Genomic DNA, 15180 nt, shown 5'->3' with positions numbered 1-15180 from the left:
CGCTTAAAATTAAGCTGCCGCACCCAGACATTATTCGACGACTGTGTTCGTCATATCACATGAATCCAGCCCTTGAACAGCAAGATCCTTGTTTCTTGAACTATGCTAAAACTGTATTGCAAGCAATGGCCGAGCATGAGCGCACTGTGACATTAATGATGGATGAGATCCATCTTCAAACCTATTTTGAGTACAAAGCAGGCTTCGTTACAGGTGCCGCAGCCAATAGTTCCGATCCGGCTAAAACAGCATATGTGTTCATGCTACAAAGCCTTTTGTCAAGCAACAAGGATGTTGTTCACATTTTGCCAGTTGCACAGATAGATGCAAAAGCACTGCATCTATTTTTGCACAAGCTCATTACTGACCTTGAGTCACTTGGATTTAAGGTACTAGCTGTTGTTTCAGACAACAATGCTATCAATCAGAAAGCCATGGCATTTTTTGCTAGCCCCCCCCCCCCAAAGCCAGTATAGTTTACACACACCCAGCTGATTCCTCTCGTCCACTGTTTTTCATTTTGGACCCTGTGCACCTTTTGAAGTCAATTAGGAACAATTGGCTAAACCAGAGAAACAGTGGAAAGTGTATATATTACCCTGATCCAAGCAGCAATGACCCAAAGCCACCTATTCTTATGGCATCATTTAAATATTTGTGTGATCTGCATGAGGCTGAGCAAAATAACCTTTTAAAGCTGGCACCAACACTCTCACTGAAAGCACTGAACCCATCAACTATGGAGCGCCAGAACGTTAAGCTTGCTCTCAGGATTTTTAATGAATTGACAGCAGCTGCACTGCAATGTTCCGCTGTACAACATGCTAGCGGAACAGCAGATTTTATAAACACCATTTTGACATGGTGGCGAATAGTGAATGTAAAGACGCCAAGAAAAGGTGAACGCCTGCGTGATGAAATGCAGTCTCCGATTGCGTCAACAACATGTCCACAGCTTGAATTTTTGAGGAAAATACCAGAGTGGCTAGACTACTGGGCTAGCCTCAGACACGATGCTGGCCACCTGACGAAAGAATCTCACATGGCTTTTGGCCACACGAGCCACGCTCTGCATGAGATCGCTTTACACTGCCCGGAAAAGCTGGGATTTCGGTATGTGCTCCTTGGAAAATTTCAAACAGATTGCCTTGAGGATAGATTCGGGAAGTATCGCCAGCTATCCGGAGCCCAATACCATGTCTCGATCAGGCAGATTTATGAATCTGAGAACAAGCTAAGGCTTCAAAAAGTACTGGACATGCCTGATCTTGACATTATTGCAGAACCGATCTCCGTCATAAGTGTTGAATCACTTTGTGCACAGTTCAGTATAGCAGTGACCAATGCTGATGTAGCCAAAAAATCGTCGATGATTCCCGCTGTTACGTATGTTGCGGGACACTGTGCCCATGCAACACTGAAAAAGCTCATGTGTATGTCGTGCAAGGACAATCTCGTCCTGGATAACACCAGTTTGGACCATGATGACACACTGCTCATTTCAGGCATGACAAGAGGAGGATTAAAGTTTCCACGAGATGTCGTTGTGAACGCTGTACTTTATACAGAAATAGTCCTTGACAAATTGAGGAGTGAGCAGTATGCATTCAAATTTCTGGCTCTTCCAAATCAGAAGGAGGCCGTTGTTTCTCTTGTGTCAACCATTCTCCACGATTCTGGAGATCTTGATACTTGTGATTCTGGTCATTCGCCAGGAAAAGTCATGCACCATATTTTGAGTGCTGCTGCCAACACGCTGTTAAATAATCTGTGCAAAACGAAAAACAACACAACAGTGTCGAAGGGGCAGCGAAAAATGCAAACTCTAAAGAGTTGAGGATTGATGACTGTATAGTTTAATGGCAAGTGTTTCTGAGATAGCAGACCTTTCTTGCACACCTGATTACATTATAAAGATAGCTTTGTATTAAGGCATTTTATAATCTGTACATGTTCTTTTCATACTTAGCAACTGCAGCTATAGAACATTTGATAGAACTGTAGTGAGTGGTAACTTGTGTACCAAATTTTTTTTCCCTTCTGTATGATGGACATGTAAATTCAAATGGGTATGTTTGTTCCTGTTTCATACAGTATGGCACTGAACAAATTGTACTGGATTCTTGTGTGCGCATCTCACCAAATCACACAACTTGGTGACAGCTATATTCTTTGTGTATGTGTGTGTGAGTGTGAAGTGCTTAAATAAACTCTTTATTCACTGTATTCGTTGCAACTTTTTTTTAGAAATCTTGCTGGTTTGTTGTGAAACATCCCGTGCAACGTGAAGTAGTATAAAATAACATATCAAGGAAGCTGACAGTCAATGCAACCAAGGAAAGCATAGGGGAATGTTCGATTTTTACTGAAGTGGTTATGAGTGGGAAGTGAATAGTGTAATCATTTTATGGATGCAAGACAACTGACTAGGAAGAATTAAAAAAAAGTCAAAGGAGCTACAACTGGGGCTAGTTGGAAATGCATTCTTGAAAGGGATGATAAGCGCTGTCAAAATACGAGAAGGGACGAACAAACAGGACAAAGCGCTTCCTAGCAACTGTTTATTCTATGAAGAAACATGAATATATATACAAATGTTAACGTCAAATCATGCGCAGAAGAGGGAAGACCGCACCGCACTGACAAGAGCGATATGAAGAAAGAAATAAAATAGAAGAGAAACGAACAACACGTGCCTTTACAACAGCCGAAGATTACTTATCTTGAGGTAGTTTAATTCAGTTCTCCCTAACACCACCAAAGCGGAGCTGACGCATTGCTTATTTGGAGCAACATGCATAGCGAAGGCGTCGATTATTTCACGTTCCCGCCTGTTCCTGAAGAATACATATTCTAATCAGAAACCGTTAAATACTAATATTACGCTGGCACAAAACACGCAGTATTTTGAGAAATGGGTGCCCGACGGGCAACCGGAAATACCGCGTGGGGTGAAGCTGACTTCCAGGCCCATCTGCTGTGTGTGACGTCACGGACGCGTGCGGAGGCCTTGAGTTTGTCTAGGTGGTATTGTTCGGACGCGTCCTTGAATCGGCCAACGCGGCTGTAGTGGGCTTCAGCTCGGATGGTGGTTCGTGCGAAGACCTCACTCCGACGACCTCTGGAGAAGCGGACAGTCGTGCTTGACGTATGTACAGTGAGAGGAAATGGCTTCCAGTCTGTTGTGGTGGGATGAATGAATTAACAAGCCGTGTCAAAAATTTTGTTCCCTGGGATTTGAACGCGAGGAGCACGCGCTGGCGGTTACCACAAGTATATTTACTTCTCGCGCTCGCGTGCCATCCACGCAGCTCTGGGTGACGTCGCCTAGCCCTTGTATTTACTCCGCTCCTCGGAGGGTGTGAGAACAATCGAACTGCATCTCCTGAATCTCGAAGGTTCGTTTCTTCGTTATTGCGTCTGAATAGGTTCGACGCGCTTGCGAAAAGCCCTTGAGGCGTGTGTTGTGCTGTGAGACGTGACCCTCAAGTTTGTCGTCATGCAAATTGTGCACAAATTAGTAAAACGTATTCCCCATCCCCAAGCGTACCCTCTTACATTACAATATATTTCAGCGCTTGAAATGCGGCAGTGAAGCGACCATTGCTTGGACAGTAGCCTAGCGTGAAAGGAGCACCACTGCGAAAGCGGCGGCTGTGACTGCTCGGAAGCCCGACGGTGTAATGAAGACCGAGGATAAAATTTACAGTGCCCTCATCTTTATAATCCTTCATTAATAATAGCACTGCTTGGCTGCCGGCTCATGTCCGTGCTCCTCTTTCGTTTGAGATGTTACGAACAGTGAAGAAATACAAGTGTTCCAGACCGCACCTTCCCAGCTTGAAATGTGTTAGGGCGCATATACTTCCGTGTAGCATTTTTTCGCATCCCAAATCACATTAAGCTTTCAGTCAGGTTGGCTTTGGTCGGTGCTTCACAACATAGAAGTTCAGAAAGCATTTAGCTGGCATTGTAAAGGGTCTTTGCAATTGCACAGGGAAAAAGCTGTTAAATATTCTCACGTGTCGCTTGAAAGCAAAGGGAACATATATGTTTTTGTTATACATAACATTTTGATGCATGTCATTTTTCTTCTTTGCTCTTTACTAACTTAGTTTCCTATGGACTTCTTTTACAAAGTTGCAGAGAATTCATTACTTTTCTAAATGTGCGTGAATAAGTTGTAATAACTGGCATTAATGTTGAAATATGGTGGCATACCAAATTAAACCCTGGAATTTTCTTTAACACGTATGCCAAAAAGATTGCAGACATATTTATAATGTTTTTTACAACCTAATTGCGTTTTCCCGACCCATTAGAGCGTGACATTGCTGAGACCACTGTGCGAAATATAAGAATTCGCCTCGGTCGTCGTAACAGCTGTGGGACCATATGCCCGCACAGTTGCCTCAAGCAATGTGCACATGGCGGGATTCAGTAAAAGAAGTGTTTCAATCAGTCATGAAATTAGGGATGTATTCTGATTATACATGCAGTTTAGTTAAGTTTTTCTCACACACCTTCATTTTTTTCTTTTCCCTCCGTTTTTTTCTGCCCTACGGTCAGGCATTTGAAGTTGTTGCATTTACCTACATGCACCAATTATTCCTAGCATTGACTTTTAGACACGCGCCGTAAAGAGCACGGAGCAGAAGGCAAAGAAGATTCCTTCGTGGCGTTCGTTGCACCCGCTCTCTTGTTCCAGCTACCTGACACTGGTCAGAGGCTCTTTCGTCGATGGGGCGCGGCCGCATTGTACGCGTCTCTCCACCGCCGTTCGACCAACCCATGGCTCGCAGATTCCGCGCCGCTGAAGATGCTCTTGATTGCACCTTGGTTGCCTGGCCGTTGCTGAACAAAGAGCCAGCCTCTGAGACTGCTGGGCGGCCACACCACGAACAGCGCGCCGCCTTCATCTCGGCGGTCACCGGTCTCCGACATTGCCCTGGGCCTTCCCTCTGCTCGGTTCAGCCACCGCACGGGGCACTCGGCGCTGGAGTTGGGCGGCACCACCCCGCTCCAGAACAAGGACCGCGGATGTCGCGAGGAGCAGTCGCGAGTGTACCCATCACGGCAGAGCAATTACCCACCCTCTTGGTTACCGCCACGGTGAGGCATTTTTGAAGATTGCTTTCTTGAGTTCCTGATATTACATGCCTTGGCCAACGTCGTACTAGGTACGTCTCAATCAGGGAACACACAATTCTGAACATGGCCAGCCAACTCACTAGGGTAGCTCTAAGGTGCAGGCTTTCGCTTCAAATAAGAGTGACACAATAAAAAATAGCAGAACGTTCAGCATGGCCAAGCGCGGAATATCGCGCGGTAGCACTAATTACGGTAGGAACTTAATGCCCTTATCGTGCTAAACGCATTTAACCTGAAGGGCTTTATCTGGTAGATATTTACCTTCAAGGCCTTCATCGAGGCCTTCGCAGTGATTAAGGCCTGCCAGGTGCATATATCTTTCAGTTTGCCCACAACTCAATGGGCAGGTAGGCCGCCTGCCACAGCAGGCTTCAGGGACATAAGTACATACCTATAAGTTCTGTACGCACGCATGCCCGAAAACGGAATCAGCGCCTTATAGTGCTACGGCACTAAAACATTCTGGGGGACACATAAGCATGAGTTAATGCCCATATACGCGGAATTGGTGATTCTCTGCTTGACAGTAATAGATTCCCGGCAGTCCTCATGACACTTCTGGGGCAGTGGCCTAGACGTCAAGCGACGCGCCACTGCCTTTCGATGGCAGGTGCTGCCACTGATGGGGTTCGTGTTAGACTGGTTGCTCTTCCTGAGCAACATCTCACGACCAGTTTGCGCACAATCCGGTGGGCAGGTTGTGATAACGCCAGAAGTTCGCGTGACCTAGCTAGCCAACCTGCCACCTGGGTTGCCTCTTTAGGGATTTTTCGTGGACTTTTCGGCCGCAGTCTACGACGCCCAAGCCCACAACGGGCGCCAACGGTGACGCCGTCTTATCTGCGACACGGGCTCTTTAACGCTGTCGTGTTATACCGGGCGCGTACGAAATGAATCACATGAACCGTTAATGGACTTTCCTTTCTCAAGATTGCCACCTTATTGAAAAGTTCTTAAATAGATTGGTCCGATTCCTTTCTGTCAGGCATACTTCCGCAGATCAGCTAATCTTTCTTGAACATATACCAGCTTAGCTTGTCTCAGAGCCTACAAGGTTTGGTTCTGGTACATCTAACCTGTTAGACTTAATTCTTACCACTGCTCCTGATCTCCTACATCATATAACTTACACGCCTGTTTTGAATGATCATTGTCTCATTCACTTCGAAATAACAGCGCAGGCTATTAAGAAAGTTAGCAGGATCAAGACAATTAGACTATTCGAGAGGCGACTACGCATCAATTAACTGCAAACTAGCACTCTTCATAGAAAACTGTATACCTACTTTTTCGAGAGAACAGCTGGCCATTATTCGGTTCTATTTAAGAATTCAGTCGCGTCACTATTCGATAAGTACGTCCTAAAATGTCGAATTTCAAATAGAAAATCCATATCACTGTGGTTCACTGCCGCCATGAAACGGCTTTAAAATAAGAAGAAACGCTTCTTTCGCCTTCGCAAAACGTTCCAACACTACGGAACGTTGGTCTGCATAGAGTGATATTCACTAGCTATCAAAACACTCAAGCATCTCTATCTAAATAGCACCAATGCCGTCACTCCTTTCCACTAATCCATCTGAGTGCTGGAATACTACCGGACCCTAAGAAGGAACTGTCATTCAAGCTTTTGTTAGTGCTCTGAATATCATGACAAGTGATGAATGCTGCAGTGCCTTAAACCTGGCATTTGCGAAATCGTTTTCTGATTGCTCTTTCGATGCAGCCCCATACGTCATCGATTGTCATCGATTTTGCTGGCATTGTGACTTTAATCCAGAGTCTAAAGCTGTCATCCAGTTCCGGTGCTGACGACATTAGTTCGAAGTTTTTGAACAACACTGCTGCTTATTTCAGCATATATTTAGCGCACTTTTCCACCCAGTATGCCGAACACGCCACAATTCCGGCTGATTGGAAGTAACGAGGGTGGTTCCACTCTTCTAGCAAGGTAATCCGAATTCTTCTATTAACTATAGACCACTTTCATTAACAAGTATTCTTTGTAAACATTGTATTCTTTGTATTCTTTGAGTAGATTATATATTCTAAAGTCGTTTTTTTTCTAGAAAGTAACTCTTAAGTTCCTGTTACCACGATATTGGCGTCGTCTTTAGATAGCGGTTTACTAACCGACTGCAGCTGTCTCGACCTTGCCAATGCTTTCGATAAGGTGTCGCATCACATCCCTAAATATTGGCCCTAGTCTTCTCAAATGGATTAAGTGCTTCTTGACTAACCGCACCAAGTTTGTATCAGCTAACCACTCTCTATCATCCCCGTGTGACGTAGCATTTGGTATTCCCCAAGGCTCTGCTCCGGGTCCTGTACCCTTTCTGGTATACATTAATGGCCTTCCGATTGGATTTAACTCTTCCCTTCAGCTTTTTGCTGATGACGGTGTTCTTTTTCGTGCAAAGCATAACGCTAACGATGGCTCCCTCCTTCAGTGCGATCTTGATAATGCATTTAATTGATGTCAGGCATGGTCTATGGTTCTCAACCCGACAAAGCGTTAAGTTGCGTCCATCTCACGCAAGTCATCCCGTTCAAAACGTTCGGTTAAAAGATTAATGGAGTTTCACTATAGAGCGTCTCGTCTTATAAATAACTTGCTGATTACATCAGTAACAACTTATCCTGGCGCATGCACATCGAATATGTGATTAACAATGCAGAGCATGTCCTTGGTTACCATACGCAGAAAGTTCTCTCAGGCTCCATCCCATCTGAAGTTACTTTTATATCAAACACTAATTCTGCCTGTGTTAGAATACGCATCATCACTATTGGACCCCACATAACTCAATTTATTCCATGCAATAGAATCGGTTAAGAATCGGTCAGCTCGCTTCGTCGTTTCGAATTATTCTCGCGCGGCTAATGTTTCTTTACTGAAATCTAAGCTTGGTCTGACTAATCTCGCAGTTCGCAGAAACATTTCACTCATCAGTCTTTTCCACAGCACTTTCTTTCATAATGAGACACCAAAACAAGAATTTTTCTTCAGTCCCATCATACGTATCATCACGTATTAATAATTCGCACAAGGTTGCCATCCCGACTTGTACAATGAATGTGCTTTTTAATTCTCTCTGACCGAAGACCTGCACTGACTGGAACCACCTTCCACCCATATCGCCTGCATTGAAGACGCGTCATCCTTCAAGCCACTTATCACCAAGTATGTTGTCGAACAATCGTCTGCATCGCGATTTTTTCTTTCTGCCTCTACTTTTCTGTGTATATATTTCTCATTTCCACCCACCCCCTTCATGACGGCCTGGATCTTGTAAAAAATAAAAATAAATTACAAAACTCCAGCGACAAACGCGGGTTTCCCGGCTATAAACTACGGAGTCTCGAATGGGACGCGGGTGCTTTTCGCCTCTGTTAATGTTTTCTCTGTAGAGGTTGCCGTACAAATCGTCCGAAACTTTCTGTTGCAGCCCACCACCAAGACATGGCCCGCCGATATTCCTTGCGTAAAAGTATGTTTTTGCGCCGTTCAAATATCCGTGAGGATGGTGGCGGCAACGCTAATGATGGCCTTTGCGTGGCCGACCACCACCACACTGCTGAAAAGGTACAGTTCGGGAGGGCGCCTTCGGCGGCGGTGGTTCTAGGACGGGGCTGCTGCTGCGGCATCTCCGGTGCGATAGCGTAAGTACCTTATAATGCACGCATACACACTTCGCGCGCATTTAATCGGTACCTGCATACAGCTCCTAGCGTAGATTAAATAAGTAGGAAAAGGAACAGCAATGGCAGCTCTCGCCGTCACGCAGTCTGGCGAAAACTCTACGCGTTGATTTCGCCGTCTCAAGTGTGCCAAAGAAGAGTGTGCCGTGAGGTAGCAACTAGCTAGAGAGTCCTTAAATTTTTGGGTGTATTTAAAAGCTCTGAGGCTGAAAAGTACGAGCATGTGCTTTCATACTTATTCGTTGAATTTTACGATGATTCCGTTAGCGACGTGAAAGCAGCTCTTACCTCGAAAGCAGTTTGATTTCGTCCTTACATTTTCATATGGTGGAGACCAGACGGAAGCACTGCCTGCAGTCTGACATCCTCCTACACTGTAGTGGTTGAGAAGATGGCCTCCTTCTATCTTAGCCTCAAAGTGCATTGCCTCAGCCGCAACGATGGCGTAGAGATGAAGCATCCGCCTCGCGAATGATTACCGAGGTTCAAATCCTGGTGCCGCGCAAATCGTCACCGAATTTGAAAAAGAAAACTCCACTGGTCCTTATAATTGCACAACCAGGCCTGCTGTGCGACCTGATCACGGTGAACAGAGCCGACGACGCACTCCCTTACTAGAACAGGATTTGGCCACTCTATGTAGTAGTCGGCCACAACCTTCTATGATCAAACGAATTAACCATCGGCCCCGAGTTCCCAGCGGCTCCGGAGCAACTGACCAAGGAGGGGGGCTCAAACCTGTGACGCGGCGGAGGGTGAAGAGTATCTCTGGCTCCGGACAGACCGCCATTGGAAACTGCACCTGCCAAAGTTTAATGCTAGAACCTTATCCAGTGATTCTAGCCTAGCAGGGCTGTTACTAGCGTGCAATAAATGAGATGTCCAAGGGCTTCTTGAGGATAGGACAGATGAGGCGTACACAGAGCAAGGGGCGGGCACGTACTGAGCTATCGTGGATTAGCGGACATTAAATGCGATACCATACTGCTTAGTGAGCTGAGGACAGATGCGGCGTATATATTACCAAGGGGCGGGCACGTACTCTGCTATCGTCAATTAGAGCACAAAGCAGAAGAAGGTGTGAGATTCCTCATCAATCATGATGTAGCTGGCACAATTAATGAGTTTTAAGTATTAACGAGAGGGCGGCAGCTATCGTAGTTAGGTTTAATACGAGGTTCAAGCTGAAGGTGACGCAGGCCTACCCGCCTACATGCAGCCATGGTGATTGTTGAAATCTTCTATGTAGACGCGAAATGGTGAAACAGTCAACGAACAATGTAAAATCACTGTATGCTGTAGTGATGGGGGACTTCAATGCGAAGTTAGGCAAGAAGCAGGCTGGAGTTATTAGTATCTAATGAGTCCGCTGAGAGAAGTAATTTGCGGAATATGCATACGTTCCTCCGCAAACGAGATAACAGGTAGTGGACGGGGAAGAGCCTCAATGGTGAGAATAAAAATGAAATAGACTTCATACTACGGGCTCACACTGGCATCGTTCAGGATTCAGATGTCCTTGGAAAGGTGCGTTGCAGCGACCACAGAATGGTAAGGTCTCGAATTTGAGAGCTCAGACTTCAAGAGAGAACGGAAGAAACGAGTGAGGCAGAAGGCTATTAACAAGTTCTCAGTTAAAGGGAAAGTAGAGGGATCCAGGAAATCATTGCAGAACAGATATTCGCCTTACACTGAGAAAGACGATCTTAACGTTCAAACAATGAACGATAATCTGACTTCTATCATTACGGAGTGTGCATTATAAGTAGCAGGTAGGATGGTTCCACGAGACACCCGCAAGCTATCTCAGGAGACGGAAGATCTGATTAAGAAAACCCAAAGTATGAGGGCGTCTAGCCCTAGAGACAAAATAGAACGGGCAGAGCTATAAATGTTAATAAATAGGAAAAAGATAGCCGACATAAGGGAGCTTCATATGGAGAAAATCGAGTGTGCTCAAAAGAACGGAAGTAGCCTAAAAGCGGCGAAGAGGAAAGTAGGCATAGGTAAAGGCCAGATGTATGCGTTCAGAGACAGAGGGCAATATCATTAGGATTAAGGGTAAGATAGTTAAAGTAGCCGAAGAGTTCTACACAGATTTATACAGAAGCGAATATAAAAAAAGTTAATCAGAGACGCAGTAGCTCACAGCAATGGGATATCCTAGCAGAAACGAAACAGGAAGACAGCCTTAGGAGCAAAGGTGGAACGCAGCTGGTAAGGATCACATAACAGCAGGTCTGTTGAAGGACGGAGGACAGATTGTCCTAGAAACACTAGCCGCCCTGCATAAATATTCCCTTACGACCTCGAGCGTACCAGATGCTTGTAAGAGCGCTGAAGTTATCTTAATTTATGAGAAGGGAGATGACACGGGCTTGAAAAATTACACTGATCAGCATGCTGTCCGTTGCCTACAAGGTAATAACCAAGACAATCGCTAATAGTGTTAGGACAATCTTAGACTGCAATTAACCCAATGATCAGACAGGCTTTAGCAAAGTATATTCGACAACACACCATATTAACACAAGCAATCTGGTGATAGAGAAATCCGCAGAATATAACCATGCCCAACACAGTGTGTTTCACCCAAGTCCTTAAACAAGCTAGAAGAGCAGTTTTTTCGGCATAGCATTGTCAGCAGTGCAGTACACCAGAATACAGAAAAGATGTGCTAACTATGCGAGGCCGGTTAATTGATAATAAATAGTTACCTTTCTGACTATTACTTCCGGCTCCTTAATTACTGAGGACACTGTGGCTGAAAAAATATTTTTATACATCGCGGAAAAATGCATGCACATTACAGAAACTTGCAAGTAAAGCAACCTGTCCAGTGCACGTAACTTGTCGAAAGATCCAAGATTTCTAGGGCCACAGCGGCAAGGGTAACCGCCTTTTTGAAACTAAAAATTGATCCGGACCTTACGCCGGCCGAAACGACTCTCGGTGATTATACAGCCTAGAAGTAAGAGTTTAAAAGTTAAGCATTCAATATTAGATAACCAGACTGCTAGTCAGCACATCCTAGCTGTATTATGATGCATGGCACCGCTTACAATGCAATGACGGAAAAATTCTTCTAACTCAAAAAGCCTGTTTTAAAATTTTTAAAAATCTTAGGTGAAACACGTGTACATTACTTTGATTGATTACGAGAACGCAGATGACTCAGTGGAAGTCTCAGCAGACGTGTAGGCGTTGCGGAATCAGGGTGTACAAGAATCTTATGAGAAAATATTGGAAGATATCTATCATACTCCTCCATAAAGTCAACAATAAAATTCCAATAAAGAAGCGTGTCAAGCAGTGAGGCACGATCTCGCCAAAGTTGTTCACAACCTGTTTACATTAGGTATTCCGAGGCCTTGGTTGGTAACAGCTGGGGATAAGAGTTAAAGGAGAATATATAAATGATCTGCGATTTGCTGATTGCATGGTCTTGCTAAGTCAGTTTGGAGATGAACTGCAAAGCATGATCAATGAGCTAGACAGGTTAGAATGGTGGGTCTAAAAAGTAACATGCAGCAAACCAAAGTAATATTGAACAGTCTCGCAAAGGAACTGCAGTTCACAATTGAAATAGAGGTGCTGGAAGGTGTAAGCTAATACACCTACTTTAGCCAAGTAGTGCTACAGGTAGTGCTTTTCGCGCGCTACAGCGACATTCGTTTTGTGCCGCTGTTGATGACTACTGCTGGTAATGTACGGCATCAGTGATGCTTCGGACGTTCCGTGTACCTTCCTTACTTCAATCGAACGAAATTAAGCCTTTTTCGTCCCGCGTGTATTCTAGCGCGTTGCTCAGGACTAAGTTTCACATCTCGGTGACAAAGTTCAGCACGGCGCCGTCACAGCAATGATGTACTATGCGTTGTGCCCGTCGCCTTAACTGAATGCTGGTGGCTTGGATCCTCCGTTTCTCTCCGACACAACATTCGTATTGTTCGTTCTTTTCTGGTTTGCGAATTTAGGGCCTCTATTTATACTGCTCATCAACCAATATTGGAGTGAATACGGTAGCCTAGCATGACCAGGCCAAGGAAAGTTAATATCTTCCATTGCAGGGAACGCACGATAAAAGTGGTACTTCACTGTAATAGCAGGAAGCACAAGACAGCGCCTAATCTGGATAGGCTGGGCCCTTCAATTATGAAGAATCGCGTGTCAAAACTAAAAAAAAAAAAAACTCGCAAGCCTTGTATATAATCGCGGACGCCGTGTTCTGGTAGCTATTCTTAATGATGTGAGAAATCCATTTTTAAGTTCGTTTGAGTAGACGTACGCTGAAGTGACTCTTGTTTGTACTGACATGTTGCAGGAGAACTTTAGATGCGATATTGAAACTGTTGTGAAAAACGCAGCAATGTACGCGAGTGTGCTGTTTATATTGCCATCTGCTGCAAGTACTCAACTAAATTCTTTTCTTTTGTTGGGTATTGAGATACTGTATTGGAATGTGAACTCGTACTGGAACCATTCCTTACTGAGAATCAGCGTCGTATCTGTAATCTTCTATGCAGCTTGGGCCAGGTGGAACGGCCGGCTTCTTCGTGGTCTTGGCGGCGTTCGGGGAAGCACCGATGAAGAATTTCGGACCTATTATTGTCTTTTAAGAAATTTTCAGTAATACAGAATTGATTGATGCGTCAAATGAGTCTCGCTTATTAAAACTACCTCGACAAGAGGCAAGAGCAAGTAAAGTTTAATGAGAGGAAAGGCGGACAGGGGTTGACGTGTCCCCGGCATGCTACTACACAGAGGGGAAATTTGAAGAAACGGAAAGACAGCTAGAGCAAATCGAGGATGATAAATGTCACAATACAATGAATATTACGATGTCCCCCTGCAGGCAAGAAAGATGTCCACGCACGCACTGGCTGGCATTCAACACTCACGACGATTTCACTCTAGCACACATAGTCCATGTCTCTCACACATACACCGCACGCACACGCACACGCACGCACGCACGCACTCACATGCACATCGTAGTCATACAGCTTTCGCAGCGTTGACACTGGTTAACTTGCTCTGGGCGTCTGAACGGAAGCTTACTAGTACGAAATAATACTATATTTTCTTCGAAAAGTAAAATTTTCCCGAAAGGCGCCACCCACAAACGTCATCTCTTCCCCGCCTCTTAGTGCGTGCGCGAAACGTGCCGAGCAGTGAGCGGGATCCCTTCAAAATACCCGAATACGGTCGGTGGTCTTCTTTCCACGTTTCAAGAACTGCTTCTGAGCAAAGATTTATGCAACAATTTTATGGGTATCTGTAGACGCAGGCAACGCAGGCATCGATGTTCGTCGCAGTGAAGACAGTGAAGAACCACCAGTGCCGTGCAGGATGAGATTCGCAGGGAATGCCTGTGCCCTTTCAATGAGTACACGCAACACCCACCGGGCCTTCGATTTCAAAGAAATAGCCAAACAACGACTCCCCGATGCCCCTGAAACACTTAGCCAGGAACGGGAGCAAAGTTCCGAGTTAATGCGTCTCATCCCACCCAACGATGGGCCAGCCTCCTATAACCTTCCCATAATTTGGCAGAAGTAATCCTTTATACCCGGCTCCCAGAACTGTGCTTCTTCAGACGGCTTGACGAACAGACGAGGCTTCGCTGCCACACCGAGTCTCGGTTGTCAAGCTTACCTACCTTAGTAGAGGGAAGCGTACGCTGAGATCTGTTTGTCTGAAAAAGGCCGCGGTTAAACTCACGCTTACCCACAGTGTCAGGCGTGATGCTCATGCTAAGACGTGAAAGGAGTTTTCTGCACCACTTGACCAAAAATATTCGTGAGGGTCTTTCCTCCAAGCGTGAGCTCGACACTTCGCGGTCAGCTCAAGCTGTCTGCAAGCGTGAGGCATCAGCCTACGACTGACGGACGCGAAACACACGCTCAGATTCGCGCCACAGTCTTCTCCGTCACCTGTTAGTCGGTCGACGCTCCCGCCGCCTTGAGCTGTACACGGTTACTTTCCTTTGTTCAGACAGAAGGAGCTCAGGCTACTCTCCTCTCTGACTCGATTCGCGCGTGCAGGAAGCAAACCTAACCTGACCAGTGCAGTCATTTTCGGAAGTCTGAACTTAGTGCTGTGATACTTCGTCAGGATGCTTACGTATGTCGACATCCCTGGCGTTTCGCGATGACGGTGCGAGAATAGGTATTGTGACTGCGCTGAATATGTGCGCGATACTGGGCCGCCAACTGATGGCACCAGAGCTGGATTTCCACATGGATGGTGCACGTACCGAGGCCATTCTCCAGCTATTCATGGACGGTGGGGGGATCATGGTAAGTACAATGCATTTGTGTACCG

At 45.5% G+C, this 15180-nt stretch overlaps 1 long non-coding RNA gene across 1 annotated transcript; it reads left to right on the top strand.

Moving 5' to 3' along the window:
* Positions 1–4680: 4680 nt before the first annotated feature.
* LOC144101986 (uncharacterized) lies at positions 4681–13455 on the top strand. The gene is made up of 3 exons (XR_013308133.1): positions 4681–5112; positions 8601–8814; positions 13380–13455. It is a non-coding gene; the product is annotated as an uncharacterized LOC144101986 (long non-coding RNA).
* Positions 13456–15180: the final 1725 nt, after the last annotated feature.

This window comes from Amblyomma americanum, chromosome 1 (assembly GCF_052857255.1).
Source record: "Amblyomma americanum isolate KBUSLIRL-KWMA chromosome 1, ASM5285725v1, whole genome shotgun sequence".
Lineage (NCBI taxonomy): Eukaryota > Metazoa > Arthropoda > Arachnida > Ixodida > Ixodidae > Amblyomma > Amblyomma americanum.
Note: the sequence above shows the minus strand (reverse complement) of the source record. Positions and strands in the feature narration are given on the sequence as shown.